Source organism: Cervus canadensis, chromosome 11, assembly GCF_019320065.1.
Source record: "Cervus canadensis isolate Bull #8, Minnesota chromosome 11, ASM1932006v1, whole genome shotgun sequence".
NCBI lineage: Eukaryota > Metazoa > Chordata > Mammalia > Artiodactyla > Cervidae > Cervus > Cervus canadensis.
Window position 1 is genome coordinate 55,319,006 of NC_057396.1, and position 19,949 is coordinate 55,338,954.

The window sequence follows — 19,949 nt, forward strand, 5'->3', positions numbered from 1 at the left end:
AAGCATGATTTTTTTTCTTTTTTTTTTTTTACAAATTGGTTGATTGAGTGAATGAAAAGTATCTTTCAAACAGTTCAGTCTGGTGAAGATAATGACAATATTTGTAGTAAGTGTGATAGCAGTGATTAATAAATAGAGTTGAGGAAGCTGATAGGAGAAGATGTCAAGTTGATATACTGATTCAGGAGTCCCACTACAGAAAATGATTTAGATGTCTTTTTGGACAACGGAAGAGAGAAACTCGCCTAGAGTGAGGCAATGATGAAGAAGGCCATGTCTGATCTCAGCCTCGAAGGGCAAGAAGGAAGGAAGAATATTCAGATGGAAAAAGACCCAGACAGGTTGTACAACATATTACTTTTAGCATTTACCATTACTCATAAAAATTCCAAAAAGCCAGAAAAAGAAGCTGAGATTCCTGAGAAATGAGTGACTTTGCTAAAAACTTACAGGGAATTTTACAGAATTATAAGGAGTCTTTGTAATCTGACTAACCAGCTTGTTGGAAATAAAATATATTTGCAGTTTCTTCCAAGCAGATAGAATAAAAACAAAAACTGGCAAGAAAAAGCCAACTAAACAAAATCAACACCACTTCACTTCATTACCGTTATCCCTATTGGCTTTGTCAATGAATAAGAGGTTGAATATAAAAGGAACTGGTAAAGCAACTACAGATTTGTGTCCTGGCAAAACAAACAGAAAGCAAATCAGCTAGTTAACACTAATGGGCTGCTGCTGTATTTTGTATATTTACAATAAGGTCTAAAACTACAGAATCTGCTGGTAAATTATAAACATCTCAAATCCAGTTAGAAAATCAAGAATATCTAGAGTAGTAGGAAAAATATGAAGCTTAAATCTAAAATTAAACCCACGAGTATAAACAATTCAAGCAAGAGCCAGGTGTTGAATGCAAAATCAACTAAAATTTTAGCGACTTCAGTGTTATTTTAGCTAGCAGAATCATTTCAGGAGGATGGAAGGCACAGCTTGCCATACCCAAGAGATTGAGCTTACATCCCAAACTTAGAATAGAGCCTTTCCTGGTTATGCTGTTGGTATTTTAAGACACATGACAGCCCCATCTGCCATCCATATGAGAAGTCACTCTTTCCAAGATGTCATGAATTTATGCCTGTAACCCCAAACTAACAGGAAAAGGAAATATCATTCTCCCCCATCTCCTTCCAAGAAAGGTTTAATGTGCAATAGTCTAACACTCTTTCTAAGAAGATAGCCAAAGGTTTTTTCCTACAATATATATCAAAGTATGTCAATATCCAAAGAGTATAAGAGGTAAAAAAAAAAGGGGGGGGGGGCGCGGGATAGCAATACTCACAGTGATCGTTTTTACTTTAAAAATTCTTTGCCAGCCCTCACTACTCACTTGACATGCATTCTCTCTTTTTATATCTAATCCTTACAATGACTCTTAGAGTTAAGTTAAAAAAAAATCCTTAAACAGTTAAGATACTGGTTCAGTCAATCCACAATGATAGCAGAGTTACAGAACTAGGATTTAAGTCCACATTTTTCTGATGCCAAATTTTATGATCTTAACTATTCTTACGTAGTATTTCTAAAATCTTATCATTCCCTTGATTACAATCTTTTGACAGATTCCCATCATCTCTAGCAAGGTTCCTCATGCTGCTATAAATTGGCTGTAGATAGAATTCTGTGTCTATAAATATGGATCAGAAAAAAATGACATCTTTATTTTTAACAAGTCCTTCACTTTGGCACATCCTTCATTTATGAATGTAGGCAAAACACTATAGCATTAGCAATACCTCCAACTCTGTCACTAATAGAAAGTACAGATATTTTCATATCACTTCACAGTTGCAAAATATCTCAAAATATTATTTATTGCCATCACCATTTTGTAATTATGTTAGCTGTTAGGCCTGCCACTAAATGTTGTCATTTACTGCATTAGTAAAGAAGCAATATGGCTTCTCTGGTGGTTCAGTGGTAAAGAATCCATCTGCCAAGGCAGGAGATGCTGGTTCAATCCTCGGGTTAGGAAGATCCCCTGGAGGAGGAAATGGTAACCCACCCCAGTATTCTTGCCTGGGAAATCCCACAGACAGAAGAGTCTGGTGGGCTACAGTCCATGGGATCTCAGAGAGTCGGACACGTCTTAGGGACTACGAAAACAATAAAGAAGCAATGTATATTATGATACCACAGTTTTGGTTCAATCTAAATGACTTCTTTGAAATCCTAATTTTATGTCACTCTTAAAATATCATTCTGAGAAGTAATCTGTAGGCTTCAATAGACTACCAAATAGCTGCATGGCACACAAAATCTAAGAAATCCTGCTCCACAGGATATAATTCAAACATTCTTATATATGGCCTCCAAAACTTTCACAGAGTTTATTAGGCAAAGAACATTTTCTGGCCCAAGATGAGCCCATAAGAAACTTTTGCAATGATTTCTGAGCTGAAATTGAGGGCTGAGTCAGCTTCTTTCTGGGAATATACTTTTGAATTTAAGCTGTGAAGTATTTAGTGTTTTCCTCACTGTGGTCAAAGAGGCCTCTATGTGTTAGGGGAAAATAAAGCTAAATAAATACATCCACAAATAAAAATAAATCAGTTGCATTTAGTCACCTCTATTGTCTTACTGTTTTCCCTTTGTGGGTGTGCAGTCGCTCAGTGGTGTCCGACTCTTTGTGACTCCACAGACTGTAGCCTACCAGGCTCCTCCGTCCATGGGATTTTCCAGGCAAGAGTACTGGAGTGGGTTGTCGTTGCCTTCTCCAGAGGATCTTCCCCACCCAGGGATCAAACCTGGGTCTCCCGCATTGTAGGCAGAGGCTTTACTGTCTGAGTCACCAAGGAAGTCTTAGGCCCAGTTTAAAAATCTTCTAAAGTGATTAACTTCATGCTTTCTGTCTGCTTCCAAGATTGGCTCCATTCATCATTACCCAGGCTGAACTTAAACAGTGACTGTATTCACTTCACATCACTCCTTGAAAAACTTCCATGACTCCCATTGCTGACAAACCAAAGTTCAGACTCCTTCCATGGACTCACTTTCAAGAATTTCTATATTAATGGATCCACCTTCCTTTCCAATTTAGTCTGAAATTCTTCTCCTCCATCATCATGTATTATAGCCAAACTGGATCAATCACTATTTCCTGTCTGTGGCTCTGTACTTTCTTCCCTCTGTGATTTTAGTTAAACTCTTCCCTTACCTGCTTTGCTTCTTTCATCTTCATAGGTGTAAATCATACTTATATGTGTCAAGGTCTAGCACAAATGTAAACATCCTCATTTCTAATTCTAATTGGACGTCCCCATTTCTAATTCTTCCTAGTGAAAATATTTATTTTCTGAGTTTTACTTACAATTCATCTGTTCATTTATAATCCACTGACCATTTATCCTATTTTATCTAATTATATAATTATTTCATATATAACTTTTCTCAATAGTAATAGTGTTAATAGTAATACCAATTGAGTATTTATCCTATGTCAAGAATGCTGACAAACACATTCATCCTAATCCAAGCAATGCTGACAAACACACTGGATAAACACTTTAATTAAACTGTCTTATTTAACTCTCACAATAACTCTGTGAGATAGAAACTATTATTGTACCATTTTACAGATGAAGAAACTGAGGTATAACAATTAGAATATCTTGCAAAAGGGTGGCAGTAGAAGCCTTAAAACCCAGGCAGCCTAAATCTAGAACTCACCATCAGCCATGCTCCAATATTCTGCCTTCTCTCTTAGACTGGAAGCTCACTGAAGACAGTACTGAGTTAAGGTCCAACTTAATAGTCTACACCGTGACCAACATCATGCTCTGGGTATAGTCTGTGCTCAATAAAGATTTGGGTAAATCATTTTTGGGCTTCCCGGCTGGCTCAATGGTGAAGAATCCACTAGCCAATGCAGGAGACACAGGAGAGGCAGGTTCAGTCACTGGGTTGGGAAGATCTCCTGGAGAAGGAAATGGCAACCCTCTCCAGTATTCTTGCCTGGAGAACCCTGTGGACAGAGGAATCTGTTGGGCTACATTCCGTAGGGTCACAAAGAGTCAGCCATGACTGAGAACATACACACATTCACAAATCAAAGTATTTACTTAAGGATAACAGTATCTGAAACAAAACAAACAAAACAGAAAAAATAGTTTCTCTTTCTAAAAAAAAATTTTTTTTTACTTCTTTTAGTAGCATTATCAGCTATGAACTTAACTTTTTTACATTAACTATGCTAAGAAAAGTATGTAACATGATGGCTACACTTAATGATTGTTCAATAAATGTTAGTGGTAGTTACTGGGGATTTTTTCCCACTGTTGTTATTCCTTTTGTTGCCACAGTGAGTTAGGAAGGAAGGGTTGGGCATTGCACATCAGAGAAGATTGAGTCTTTAGCAGGCTGAACAATATGGTGAAGATTATGGTCTAGTTGGTTTCAAAGCCAGAACTGAAACCAGTAGCTTTTCATTTTCAGCCTAGTGCTCAAACCAACAGAGACCATAGCTCTCACCTAATCTCAAGAATCACATCTCCTTCATTAACAAAGACTAGAAATGAAATCCATTCATTACTGGCCTGTGACATATTTAGTAGCATTCAGAAGCTCAATTTCTATGATCATCTTTATTCACTTATTTAAAACAGAAATTGTAATGGAAAAAAAATGAAGATGATTTATTATGTGCTTAACTAGCACAAGAAAATGCAAGATGTTATGCAACTTCAATTTTTAAATAGCATTTTCTTCCACCTCAGAATCATAAGCTTAAGAAAAATAACCAACCTTTGTTTCAAAGTCCCTGGCTTTTGTCATTTCATGGCAAATTTTAAAATGCTTTAAGATAACATCTTTGATTCATTCTGGCTAGAAAGGTGAAGCCAGTCTAATAAGAAATGTTGGTGTTCCAACTTCAAAAGATATACACTGCTAAGTCATTCCCTACTTATCATCTATCGTCTGAGTAATAAAAAAAAATGTAGTATAGGCTATATGGACAGAAGGGGAAAAATTAAATTTAACAGCTTTCTGCAACAGACATGCCTTTCTCTAGAGACAGCTCCAATTATCTTAACCATAATAAGAAGTTAATTGCTAGTAGCCTTCCCTCTGCCAGGTTTCTTCAAGTTCAGTCCCCAAACAAGCAGACTGCCTTCTAAGTAAATAGAGATTCATTGCAGGAATGGGGGACTGTGAACACTCAAACTGGAAGCAATGACCCAAGTGCTTCATATTCTGTTCCATCTCTGACTCCTTGTGACTCTAAACAGATGACAAATTACCCCTCATTTGCACTCAACAGCTGTCTACTCTCTCCACCTCAGCTCCAATGCCCTCCCCTCACCTTTCCTAATATGGTCCTCCTCTGCTGAACCTCTATTAATAACACCATGATCAATCCAGCCACCATGTCCCTTGGTGGTCCCTACAAAGATTTCTATTCATCCGTGCTAGTCCTTCTCCTAATACCTGCCCAGATGCCAAGGAATTTTATCTTTTTCATGCTATTTTTTGGAATAGGAAATGGCAAGCCACTCCAGTATTTTTGCCTGGAAAATTCCATGGATGGAGAAGCCTGGCAGGCTACAGGCCATGGGGTCCCAAAGAGTCAGACACGACTGAGCATGCACACATCCTATTTTTTCTACTTCCTCTCCAGATGTTGTGAGTTCGGTTTATCACTTTCATGGTTTGTCCAAAGCAAAAAAAAAAAAAAAAACAATCCTAATCACTGTGTCATGCGAACTAGAGGAGATCTATGCCTTCAGACTAAAAGGGAGCATATTGCAACAGGAATATCATACTCATCAGTAACAATATGGTCTCAGCTTGAGAAGGGCTTGGCAAACTGTCGGACCTCAAATGAACCTGCCCTCTTCTGCTAAACCTTCATTTTCCACCAGCATCTTTCCAGCCTTTCAAACACAGTTGTGAAAGGGAACTCAGAACGGGAGTTCTGACAGTAGCATGTCATAGAATTTTATTGTTCGTGTCAAAAACAACTGCCACCACTTTTATTATTTGGGTCAGTTTTATAGTTTCCCAAGTACTACAAGAATGCTGGTTAAAATGGCCCTGGCTACTTTGACCTCCCATATAAGGAATCTTCAAGTAGAAAGAAAGACAGAGCAAGAGAAAGAATGTGATGTAAACCTAGATTCTGACTAGGCTCGAAGAGCAAAGAAACTAGAATCACTGTGAAAAGTGGCAGTGTGTCATAATCTTTGCGAACCCATGGAAGAAATACTGGAACTGCTTTTTCTACCTTTTTAAAATCTTAGTGTTTCAGAATTCTATCTTATATACATGCTTTGTATTTTACATAGAATATTAATAATAATAATTATAAAATCATTCTTAAAAATGAATGTACAATATTTGTGGAAGCTCGAATATGTGTCACCTATGTTGGTGTGTTATCAAAGTATTTCAGCTCAGTTCTGTTCAGTTCAGTCACTCAGCCATGTCCGACTCTTTGCAACCCCATGGACTGTGGCACACCAGGCCTCCCTGTCCGTCACCAACTCCCGGAGTTTACTCAAACTTGTGTCCATTGAGTTGGTGATATCATCCAACCATCTCATCCTCTGTCGTCCCCTTCTCCTCCTGCCCTCAATCTTTTCCAGAATCAGGGTCTTTTCCAATGAGTCAGCTCTTCACATCAGGTGGCCAAAGGACTGGAGTTTCAGCTTCATCATCAGGCCTTCCAATGAATATTCAAGACTGATTTCCTTTAGGATGGACTGGTTGGATCTCCTTGCAGTCCAAGGGACTCTCAAGAGTCTTCTCCAACGCCACAGTTTGAAAGCATCAGTTCTTCGATGCTCAGCTTTCTTTATAGTCCAACTCTCACACCCATACATGACCACTGGAAAAACCATAGCTTTGACTAGACAGACCTTTGTTGGCAAAGTAATGTCTCTGCTTTTTAATACACTGTCTAGGTTGGTCATAATTTTTCTTCCAAGCAGTAAGCGTCTTTTAATTTCATGGCTGCAATCACCATCTGCAGTGATTTTGGAGCCCAAGAAAATAAAGTCTGTCACTGTTTCCATTGCTTCCCCATCCATTTGCCATGAAGTGATGGGATCAGATGCCATGATCTTTGAGTTTTGAATGTTTAGTTTTAAGCCAACTTTTTCACTCTCCTCTTTCACTTTCATCAAGAGACTCTTTAGTGTTTCTTCGCTTTCTGCCATAAGGGTGGTGACATCTGCATATCTGAAGTTATTGATATTTCTCCCAGCAGTCTTGATTCCAACTTGTGCTTCTTCCAGCCCAATGTTTCTCATGATGTACTCTGCACATAAGTTAAATAAGCAAGGTGACAATATACAGCCTTGACATACTGCTTTCCCTATTTGGAACCAGTCTGTTGCTCCATGTCCAGTTCTAGCTGTTGCTTCCTGACCTGCATACAGATTTCTTAAGAGGCAGATAAGGTGGTTTGGTATTCCCATCTTTAAGAATTTTCCAGTTTGTTGTGATCCACACAGTCAAAGGCTTTGGCATAGTCAATAAAGCAGAAGTAGATGCTTTTCTGGAACTCTCTAGCTTTTTTGGTGATCCAATGGAAGTTGGCAATTTGATCTCTGGTTCCTCTGCCTTTTCTTACATTATCCAAATAACAGAAACATGTTTAGAAGTGCAATAACATACCAGTTATTCACTTTTGTTGAGTCATTTCACTGTGTTTTATGGACTCTGGGTCAAAGCCATGTTTTTACTCTCATATATAGTCCAGTTTATAAGAGTAGAAGACAGAGGGGTTGTCGTTTTCTTCCATAAGAATACTTTTGAAATATAATCTTTAGATTTTTACATTCTACTAAGTCAGAAACCTCATGAAAGTGAAAGTGTTGTTCAGTTAGTCACGTCCAACTCTTTTGATCCCATGGACTGTAGCCCACCAGCCTCCTGTCTATGGAATTCTCCAGGCAAGAATCCTGGAGTGGGTTGCCATTTCTTTCTCCAGGGGATCTTCCTGACCCAGGGATGGAACTTGGGGCTCCCACACTCCAGGCAGAGTCTTTACCATCTGGGCCACCAGGGGAGCCCCAAAACTTCATAGTCTCCCTAAAATTCTCCCCCCTTGTACTTTTACCCCAAATATTGCCTCAATCTATCCTTTCACTCCAACTGTCCTGCAACTGTGTCACCATCCACATTGGAAACAGTGGTTCTCCTGGAATCACATAGCATCACATCTTCACTTGGATTTAGTGAGTACGCCTATGTTTACTTCCCTAAGTTGAGTACTTACCACTTCTCATCTTAATGATTGTCATTGTCCTTGCCTTATATTGCCTCCCTTCAATCCATCTTTATCTAAAGGGCATAAATGATCAGGACCCACACACATATTCCTAGAAGTCATTTGCAGTTTACCTTTGCCTTCAAGATAAAGTTTGAGCTCCTTCACATGCGATAGTATAGTTGCATAAAAAAAAGTGAAAAGTGCTCAGTTGCATACAGCTCTTTGTGACCCCATGGACTATAGCCCGCCAGGCTCCTCTGTCCATGGAATTCTCCAGGCAAGAACACTGGCGGCTGCTGCTAAGTTGCTTCAGTTGTGTCCGACTCTGTACAACCCCATAGACGGCAGCCCACCAGGCTCCCCCGTCCCTGGGATTCTCCAGGCAAGAACCCTGGACTGGATAGCCATTCCCTTCTCCATGGGATCTATCTGACCCGGGGATCAAACCTTGATCTCCTGCATTGCAGGCAGATTCCTAACCATCTGAGCCACCAGGGAAGCCCATACACCTGTAGTCCATCATCTAAATGCAAGTTTATCTCCTAGCATTCTCCTTATACTTGCAGCCCTAAAATTCTGAATTTGTGGTAGTGTCTACATATATCTCAGGTTTCTTCAGATCCCCATATTTTTGTGAATTAACTTCCAACTGCCTAGGATGCCCTTCATGCCCCACTCTCAACCTCCATTTGCTTAGGTAACTCTCTTTGCTTCAAGCTCTGTTCTGTATTCATAGATGGAAACTTACTTTAAACTTCAAACTGGCTCATATTTCACACTATTAGACCTCCATCATTTCATTTAATTTATTAAATTTATTCTCACTGTACTCTATTCATACAATCTGTTTATGTGTCAGTCTCTTCCCTAGACTGGGAGTTCTTTGAAGTCAAGGACATTCTCTTACATTTTTTAATTTCCAGTGCCTAACACATCCCTTGGTACTGAACTAATCTTCAGCTTATGCAACTTGGTAAGCCTACAAGTAAAATAGAAAAAAAGCCTTTTTATCATACCAAGTATTTCTTAAAGAACATGGATTCTAGTAACTCAAAGTTGCCTTGTTCTGCTGTACTTTTATGGGTTTAGGTTTGCAAGTTTTGCTCAGAAGCTGAGAATAACTGAGTTTCTACACATAAGAGAGGGGAAAAGTTAGAGCTAGAGGGGATAATCTGGGAAGGAAGAGATGAGGATGAGAGAGTGAGAAATGCAAGCAAGCTGGCAGGATGGTAGCTAACTGAGTGTTGCTTGAGGAGATGCCTCCCATCCCTCACCCCACCCCTGCATCTTCAGTTCACATTACTAATTCACAAAATCTGTAGCATGAACACACATCTTGTGGAAACTGGAGAAAAGGATAAGGGATAAGCATATGTGTATGTAAAGATGAGAAGTAGAGAAGAGATGAGAGCAAATGTCCATAAAAAGGAGTAGCAATCCTGAGAAAATCAGATTTTCCAGGCATGGAATTAGTCAGGATTGAAATTGATCATGTTTAGATTTCTGGGTTTCCCTGGTGGCTCAGTCGGTAAGGAATCTGCCCGCAATGAAGGAGATGTAACAGACCTGGGTTAGATCTCTGGGTCAGGAAGAACCCCTGGAGAAGGAAATGGCAACTCAGTCCAGTATCCTTGCCTGGAAAATTTCAAGGACAGAGGAGTCTGGTGGGCAACAGTTCATAGGGTCTCAGGATTCAGACACAATTAAGTGACTAAACCACCAAGCACTGCTGCCAGATCTGTGAAAAGTGAAGGAGCCCTAGATAACTCACATTTGGACACACACAGAAGACGTAATGCATAGTCACAGAACTCTGTGCATTTGAAAAGACATGCCAGGAATCCATTGCAAGAATCTCTAAGCAATATAATACCTAAGAAGAGTAAAACAAATAGAGCATTTTTAGACTCTGCAGAGGACAGAGATCATGCTGGACCAGGTTAATCAGGAAAAAGCCCTTTTGGAAAAAGCAGGAATGAAACTGGGGTCTGTGTGATCTGGCGAAATGAGTTCAACTGGACATGATTTAGGAAGGGAATAACCACAGGTGCAGAACAGTAATTTAAAAAAAAAAGACTCAATCAGTCTGACTAGGACCAGGGATATATTTGTGATAAGTAATATATTTTCATCCAGAAATATAGCATCTCACCTCTTTGAACTAGTATCAAATAGCTAAGCATTCTGACCAAATGCTTTCATTCAGCTATCAATCATCTCATTAACAATTTTTTATGCTCTAAAAATCAAGCCATTCTATTAAGAATTTTCAGGAATAAGAGCACCCTGAGCATCTATGACAAATAATTTCATATTTCCCCTATGGCCCTTTACAAACCACAGCAACTGAATTATTTTGACAAAAACAATTCTTTCTCTTATTATCATATTGCCAGGACCAGCCCCAGCACTGTGCACAGCATTAAAGTCTTTCCAAGTCCTCAGCGTCACTGAGGCTGTTTTGCTCACTGGCATCTAGAAGATGAAGTAACTAGATGATGTTTTGCAAAGTTCCATTAAAATTATGAAGTGGTGTACCTGCCACTTTATATTTATTCATATGGTAGATGCTCACTGCTTTTATCAGACAGACTAAGTCAAATTTTCTTGTTTGTTTTTCATAGAGGACTGCAGGTAAGAAGCTCTAGAAAAGGATTCCCTGGGCTCAAAGCCGGCCTCAGCTCTGCACTGAGACATCTGACTTTAGGCAGGTTACTTCATTTGTCTCTGTAACTCTTTAATAATTTGTAAAATGCTGATGTTAATAATAGCACCTTCTTGCTTGTATGGATTAAATGGGCTAATGCAAATGCATGTGTATTAATTACAATATATTCAGCTCTGAGAAACAAAGACCCAGAGAAATAAATCCACAAGTGATGTGGTGGCTCCATTTTATCAGGGAGCGCTTTCTTGTTCATCACTCTATAGCAGCAGTCCCCAACCTTTTTGGCACCAGGGGATGGTTTCCCGAAAGACAGTTTTTCTAGGGACTGGGAAACGGGGTGGTTTCAGGATGATTCAAGTGCATTACATTTACTGTGCACTTCATTTCTATTATTATTACATCAGCTCCATTCCAAATCATCAGGCATTAGATCCTGGAGGTTGGGGACCCCTGCTCTACAGTACTTTGTTCCTACTCTCCTGGCCATTTCATTTTTCTAGAAAGCTGTGAGGCCTGGGGATTTCACATTTCAGGCAGCAGGAGGAAGGGACAAAGGACAGACAAAATGCCCACTACCTGTAGGGACACTTCTTGGACACCCCACACAAGAGTCTATCATCTCAAGTGACACATCACGATCTACATGTGAAAGACCCTGGGGAAGAGGTAGAAGGCAGTTATTATAGTCATTTCAAAGTTTTATTAGTTTCTTTTAAGAAACTTACAATCAAAAGATTTTCTTATCCACAACCTCATTGCCATAAAACTCAGTTCAGTTCAGTTCAGTTGCTCAGTCGTGTCTGACTCTTTGCAACCCCATGAATTGCAGTATGCCAGGCCTCCCTGTCCATCACCAACTCCTGGAGTTTACTCAAACTTATGCCCATCGAGTCGGTGATGCCATCCAGACATCTCATACTCTGTCGTTCCCTTCTCCTCCTGCCCCCAGTCCCTCCCAGCATCAAGGTCTTTTCCAGTGAGTCACCTCTTCGCATGAGGTGGCCAAAGTATTGGAGTTTCAGCTTCAGCATCAGTCTTTCCAATGAACACTCAGGACTGATCTCCTTTAGGATGGACTGGTTGGATCGCCTTGCAGTCCAAGGGACTCTCAAGAGTCTTCTCCAACACCACAGTTTGAAAGCATCAATTCTTCGGTGCTCAGCCTTCTTCACAATCCAACTCTCACATCCATACATGACCACTGGAAAAACCATAGCCTGGACTAGACAGACCTTTGTTGGCAAAGTAATGCCTCTGCTTTTTAATATGCTATCTAGGTTGGTCATAACTTTCCTTCCAAGGAGTAAGCATCTTTTAATTTCATGGCTGCAATCACCATCTGCAGTGATTTTGGAGCACAAAAAAATAAAGTCTGACACTGCTTCCACTGTTTCCCCATCTATCTCCCATGAAGTGATGGGACCAGATACAATGATCTTAGTTTTCTGAATGTTGAGCTTTAAGTCAACTTTTTCACTCTTCTCTTTCACTTTCATCAAGATGCTTTTTAGTTCCTTTCTGCCATAAGGGTGGTGTCATCTGCATATCTGAGGTTATTGATATTTCTCCCGGCAATCTTGATTCCAGCTTGGGCGTCTTCCAGCCCAGCGTTTCTCATGATGTACTCTGCATATAAGTTAAATAAGCAGGTGACAATATACAGCCTTGATGTACTCCTTTTCCTATCTGGAACCAGTCTGTCATAAAACTAGTTACATACGAAATTCAGTTAGAATCACAATTAGTCACATAGTAGTCAAAGATTTCATACATCACTGAAATTTCTGGAATCATATATCCATTTTCTGGGTCCAATTAATGCCTGCCTCATTTTCATTATGTCAATATCATTAGCATTAATATGAGCCTAAAATACATATGTGCCTCAGAATGACCCACTTCAAACATTGCTTTGAAAAAATATAAAGAATATTTATTTGGGAGAACCAGATGTATTTATTGTCCAATTTATCCAGTTTCCATATATGGTGTTTATTCAGAGGTTTAAACTAAAATATCATTAAGTTCTTAGTGTGGAAAGCAGCCAAAGAAAATAGGCATGCTTGTAAATGATTAGCCTGCAAGATGTCATCTGTTAACACTCTTTCTGAACAAACACAAAAACCTATGCTTCCCGTTTGTTTCTCTGCCCAATAAACTCATAACTTGGTATGTGATTAATGTACCATTACTTCAATATCCCTGAAGCATGTACTTAGTCACATGGACTGCACACTTAGAACAAAATTTTGCCAGAAGTGAATTGTTGGAAAACTTGAGGCCTCAGAACAGCAAAATCGCTTGTAATTGAATCAATAACACCTTCAGGAATAAAGACACCTATTCCAGTAGAGAATAGCGCTGCTCTGAAAATTACATGGTTTACTCTGTTACTTCTTTCTCAGGAATAAAATGACTTTTAAGCAGTATATTGGACAAGAATTTAGGTTCATGTTCAAAATGGCTGGAAATATCCCAAAACAGATTTTTAGAACCATATGCTCCAAAAATAGTTACTTCATCAGAAAACTAACTACAATGAGGGTTTCTGATGTTTCAAGCGCTTACTATAGATCTTTTAGTGTCTGATAGAAATAATTTTTGAAAATTGGGGGTAAGGTACTAAGAACTATAAATAGAACTAAAATGGGTGGTAGACTATGGATATTTTTGCAAGACAGTTTAGGAAAGCCAAAAGAAAGCAAAGCAAACTGTATTCAAGCCAGAACTTGCAATCCTGAACTGGTTTCTGAGAAGAAAATGATATGCATGTTAAAGGGAGGTAAAGAGGATTGACAAAATCAGGCTTTATGATATTTTCTTATGTTGTGCTTTTATATACTCTGTTATGAAATACTTAATCCTGTAAGTTGGAAAACAAGATTTTGAAAAAAAAACAAACTTTAATGTGTATGCTTATTTCTCCCTAGTTATTTTGGCTGAAAATATGGGGAAAAAAAGAATTGCCTAAATTTTGTCCATTTAAAGAAGATAATCTATAAGTATAGCAGGGCCTAGGAGATAAGAGTCAATTGATTTCTTTACAGAAGAATGTAAATAATGGCACATACAATCAAATTTTTCTTCTAATGAGTCCAGGCTCTGTGTTTAAGATATCTACCAAAACACAGTATATAGGAAGGATGAATTTTCTTGCCTGTGGTCATATCTAGTGGTGGTCTGGAACTGCTTGTATTGACCAGTGAGAGCCCAAAATTAAGTGCTCAGGGATTTTGTCAACTAGTTTTGAAACACAGCCACTATTAAAAAGTTATGTTACATAAACTCATAATTAAAAATATTAAAAACAAAGGTCATAAATACTCAAAACTCATCATTTCCTGATTATTTTTGCCATATCTTACAAGTAATTATACTCTTGAGGTTATTTACAGCTATTCTAACTCTATAAAGACATACTATATAATAGTAGATTCTGTGCATCTTTTCCCAATTCTATGACATTACATTGGTAGCTTGAAATTGGCTATTCTGGGAGAATTAAAACCACAGAAACCATCAAATGCTATGAATTAAAGGTTGATTTATTGTGTCTTTGGTTGTCTAGACACAAAGTGATGAAAAATATTAATAAATGAAGATTAAATTTAAAGTGGATGATGTCTCTAGCTATTATGTTATGAATTTCCCACCAAAACAAGGAAATATTCTTCTGGTATTCAAAAACTATTATTCATTTAGCAAAGAAATCACTTGCATGATTGAAGAATGAGTAGACTTGCAATCAGCATTTTCATTGTTTCACTTTTATCTTATTCCTTAAAGTAAATGAAAATATCAGTCAATATTCATATTGGGTCTACAGTCATTTATCAATGTCCTTAGTGATTTCTTTGTCAAATCTGATAATAATCAAGCATTTATTTGCAGACTGATTCTGTCAGATTATTGTTGAATTTCAATAATAGGTAGGCTGCAAATAGAAAAAACTAAAAAAATAAATGAAATCATTTATTGAGAATTAATAGATTATGTGAAATACACAGTATAGAATATTGTTTATTTCATTATTATTTATAAGTGTTGTGCTATGAAGCATTAATATCATTAAAGTTTATTATCAACTTAAGTATCAATATATAACCATTCTTTTTAATCCAAGAACATGGTGTTAAACACCCCCAGTTTAAGGACAATTTATATAGCAGTATAAGATCTAAGCTATATAGTATTCCTCTAAAAATATGCTACCCAATAACATTATGACTTTGCGATCTAAGAATTAAATCTATCCATTCTTGAATCTATCTATATTTTAACTTGCAGTTCCTTATGCTCCAAGTGTTTTCAAGTATTATGGTGTAAATTATTCTCTTGGGTTGATTGAAAATTTTAAGTATAGCATTTAAGAATTGGATGAATTTATGTTCATCCTGCTCCTATTTTGCCCATTTGTGAGTCCATCTATTTCAATCACATTTCCTCTAGGCTTCCATTATTTCAAAATGAAGATACCTAATTGATCAGGGCTCTCTGCCTTTGTTTGTTTCCATTATTCATAAATCTCCTATAAATCAAAGACTATCATGAGCATTCATTCATCTGATAAAATATATAAAATTTATAATTTTATTGATAAAATTATAAAATTGATAAAATATATAAAAGTATTCTCTTAGATTATCCACTATTACTTTACAACTCAGAATTTAGAAAGCCTAGAAAAATGTATGCCAACATCAGAGTCATCAATAACAAGGGGTGAGTTGCATTCTCAATCCTGTGCCAGAGGCTGTGGATGGCAGATGACTAAAAGGATGAAGAATGAAGCATAAAGGAGGCAACACTGGGAACAGGAAAACAGTGAGAAGACTGGATTATGGTCAAGAGAGCATCCCTTTGCCTACAGACTAGTAGTAATAGTTTCCCAAACTGAAGTGCAATCTATAAGAAACTGGCCCTAAGTAGAGGTACATTTTCCTTTTAAAAACACACATCATACCATACATTTTACTAAGTGCTAGTAAAGGGGATACATGGTGAGCAAGACACTTTCAGCCCTTGCCTTCAGGAGCCTGTACTCCCTGCTTTGGGAGGGATAACTGTATCATTTGCTTCTCGGAGAATCACATTTATTCCCTATTTCCATTGCAGCATTTGTCTTTCCTTGGCCTTCAGAGCTGTACCATCCAAGACCATTCTGAGACATACCTAGATTTCAAACATTGGTACATATTTCTATTGCTATATCCCACCAATTTAGTCAATGTTACATTCATTGACTCTCTAGTTATTCTTCTTTCATTTCATATTCCTCTTCATTAGAATAGTCTACAAGGCCCTATATCCGTCACCTCTTTATCTTTATTCTCTGACTATATACTTTGTTATGCTCCCACTATTTCACTCCACTCCAGCCACACTGGTCCCCTTGATGTTCCTCGGACATGCCAGTCACACTCCACAGTTAAGGGCTTTGCACTGACTATTCCCTATGCCTGAAAAGTTCTTCCTTGTAGATATTCATGTGAGTAATCCCTCCATATCCTTCAAATATTGGTTTAACACCACTTTTTTTGTAGGACCTGCCATGACTACTTTGATGACTACTACATATGTCAACTTGATAGGCTATAGTGCCCAGTTGTTCGGTTAAACAGGGAATACATGTAAATCCACGGCTGATTCATGTCAATGTATGACAAAAACCACTACAATATTGTAAAGTAATTAGCCTCCAACTAATAAAAATAAATGGAAAAAAAAAAACAGTAGTCTGGATGTTTCTGTGAAGGCATATTATAAATGCAATTAACATTTATAATCAGTTGTTAAGAGGTTACTTTTAACAACATGAATGGGACTCATACATAGCCAATGGCCATAAGAGCAAAACCTGAGGTTTCCATGAGAAGAAAGAGTTCTGGCTCAAGATTATAAGATAGAGCCTGCCTAAGATTCTAACCTGCTGGTCTGCCCAACAGATTTTATTACTTGTCAGCTCCCACAAACAAATGAGCCAATTTCTTAATATTTTTTTTTTCTGTTTCTCTGGCTCTCTCTCTGTCTCTCTCTCTCTCCCTCTGTTACTTTGTCTGTCTGTCTCTGTCTGTCTATATTTACACAGGCACACAGACACACACACACACACATATAAACACATATGCCATATTTGTGTCTTTCTTTGTTTCTCTCTCTTCAGGTAAAGATTTAAGACATAAGGAATTTTTAAGGAGTGTGTGTGTGTGTGTGTGTGTGTATGCAGAACTACACCCCAAATGATACATGTGTCTACTTAGAATTGCACTTCTGAGAACTTTCAATTCCTCTTGTTTTTCTATATTCATTTTCCCCCATAGAATTCTTCACATTAAAACAACTCCTCAGTGTACTTCTTTTCTTAGTGTATTATTTATTGACTATCTCCACCCACACTAGAAAAAAAAATACTATAAAGGCAGAGAACATTGTCAGTTTTGTTCACTGATATGTCTCAGTGAATTAAAACCAGTGGAAACAATGCCTAACAAATGGTGGATGCTGAACAAATATTTCTTGAGGCTTTGTTCTTCAAAAATAATGTGCAAAACAAAAAATATGATCATTCTTTTTCATTTATTTTTATTAGTTGAAGGCTAATTACTTTATAATATTGTAGTGGTTTTTGCCATACATTGACATGAATCAGCCATGGAGTTACATGTGTTCCCCATCCTGATCACCCCTCCCACCTCCCTCTCCATCCCATCCCTCTGGGTCTTCCCAGTGCACCAGCCCTGAGCACTTGTCTCATGCATCCAACCTGGGCTGGTGATCTGTTTCACCCTCGATAGTATACTTGTTTCAATGCTATTCTCTCAGAACATCCCACCCTCATCTTCTCCCACAGAGTCCCAAAGTCTGTTCTGTACATCTGTGTCTCTTTTTCTGTTTTGCATATAGGGTCATCGTTACCATCTTTTTAAATTCCATATATATGCGTTAGTATACTATATTGGTCTTTATCTTTCTGGCTTACTTCACTCTGTATAATGGGCTCCAGTTTCATCCATCTCATTAGAACTGATTCCAATGAATTCTTTTTAATGGCTGAGTAATATTCCATTGTGTATATGTACCATAGTTTCCTTATCCATTCATCTGCTGATGGGCATCCAGGTTGCTTCCATATCCTGGCTATTATAAACAGTGCTGTGATGAACATTGGGGTACATGTGTCTCTTTCAGATCTGGTTTCCTCGGTGTGTATGCCCAGGAGTGGGATTGCTGGGTCATATGGCAGTTCTATTCCCAGTTTTTTAAGGAATCTCCACAGTGTTCTCCATAGTGGCTGTACTAGTTTGCATTCCCACCAACAGTGTAAGAGGGTTCCCTTTTCTCCACACCCTCTCCAGCATGATCATTATTTTTATGACTAAAAACAACTGCCACCATTATCTGCATGTTTAATAATATTATTAATTCTTATAATTTATAGAGAAGTTACTATACACAAGACATACTATAATCTCATCTTTTATGTACCCATCATTTAAAATTATAAGAACCTGATGACGTAGTGCTATGATTTATCTTGGTTTTCCAAGGAGGATCCTGATTTACAGAGAGATCACACAACTCAAGGTCACACAACTCATAAGTGGCAGGATTCAATAAGTGGCTAAACTCATGTAATGTTCCTCGGGAGTTTATGGTCTTAGTTACTCTGATTCTGGGTACAATTTGAAGTATTTCTCCAAGTTACTCCACATGACTGGCAAGACTAACAAAGTTAAATGTGGCCAAGTTATTTGTAAAAACAGTAGTTTTGCACTAATGTGAACCATCTCAAGTGTATACTCGTCTAGTAATTTGTCTTGTTTTCATTCTGATCTAAAGAAACACTAGGGTTTTATTTTAGCAAGACTTTTATCTTTCCACTCAGAACCTTTCACTGTTATAAATAGCTCATCTGTATTTTAAAATGATGAACCATAAATCTTCCTAGTAGCCGTGTGTATCTCCTTGGAAGACTCTTCACACTGCCTGTGTTTTATTATTACAATTTGTCAGATTGGTTGGCAATTGAGAGACTGGTTCTTATCTATCAGTTACAAAAGATTTTGAAATAATAAAGCAATTTAAACACATATTCATTGATCACTTTTCTGCAATTCTTAACTGTAATGAACCTCATATGACTTTGAAATCAAATTGTTTTACAAACTTTCAGGAAATAAGCAGAGAATGGATGTGAAAAGAAGTGGCTCCCACCAAAGGTCTAATTCAAGGATATGCCCATTAAAATGAGGCCCTAAGAAATGTCTGTGTCTGAAATAAAGTGATCAGCATGTACAAGAGGGTTCCCATTGGCCAATGGGTTGTCTATTGAGCTCACTTGAAAATTGTGAATGTGAGAAGCAACCTAGATGTCCTTCAACAGATGTATGGATAAAGAAGTGTGGTACACATACACAATGGAATATTACTCAGCCATGTGTGTGAGTGTGCTAAGTCACTTCAGTCATGTCTGATTCTTTGCGACCTTCTGAACCATAGCCCATCAAGCTCCTCTGTCCAAGAGATTCTCCAGGCAAGAATACTGGAGTGGGTTGCCATGCCCTCATCCAAGGGATCTTCCTGACCCAGGGATCGAACCTGCACCTCTCATGTCTCCTGCATTGACAGGCGGGTTCTTTACCACTAGTGCCACCTGGGAAGCCCATTACTCAGCCATAAAAAAGGAACAAATGTGAGTCAGTTTTAGTGAGGTGGTTGAACCTAGAGCCTGTTATACAGAGTGCAGTAAGTCAGAAAGAGAAAAACAAATATAGTATATTAATGCACATATATGGAATCTAGAAAAAGGGTATTGATGAACCCATTTGCAGGGAAGCAATGGAGATGTAGACAATGGACTTGTGGGCACAGTGGGGGAAGGAGAGAGTGGGATGAACAGTGAAAGTAGCACTGACATAAATATACTGCGCGTGTACATGCTAAGTTGCCTCAGTCATGTCCGACTCTTTGAGACCCTATGGACAATAGCCCACCAGGCGCCTCTGT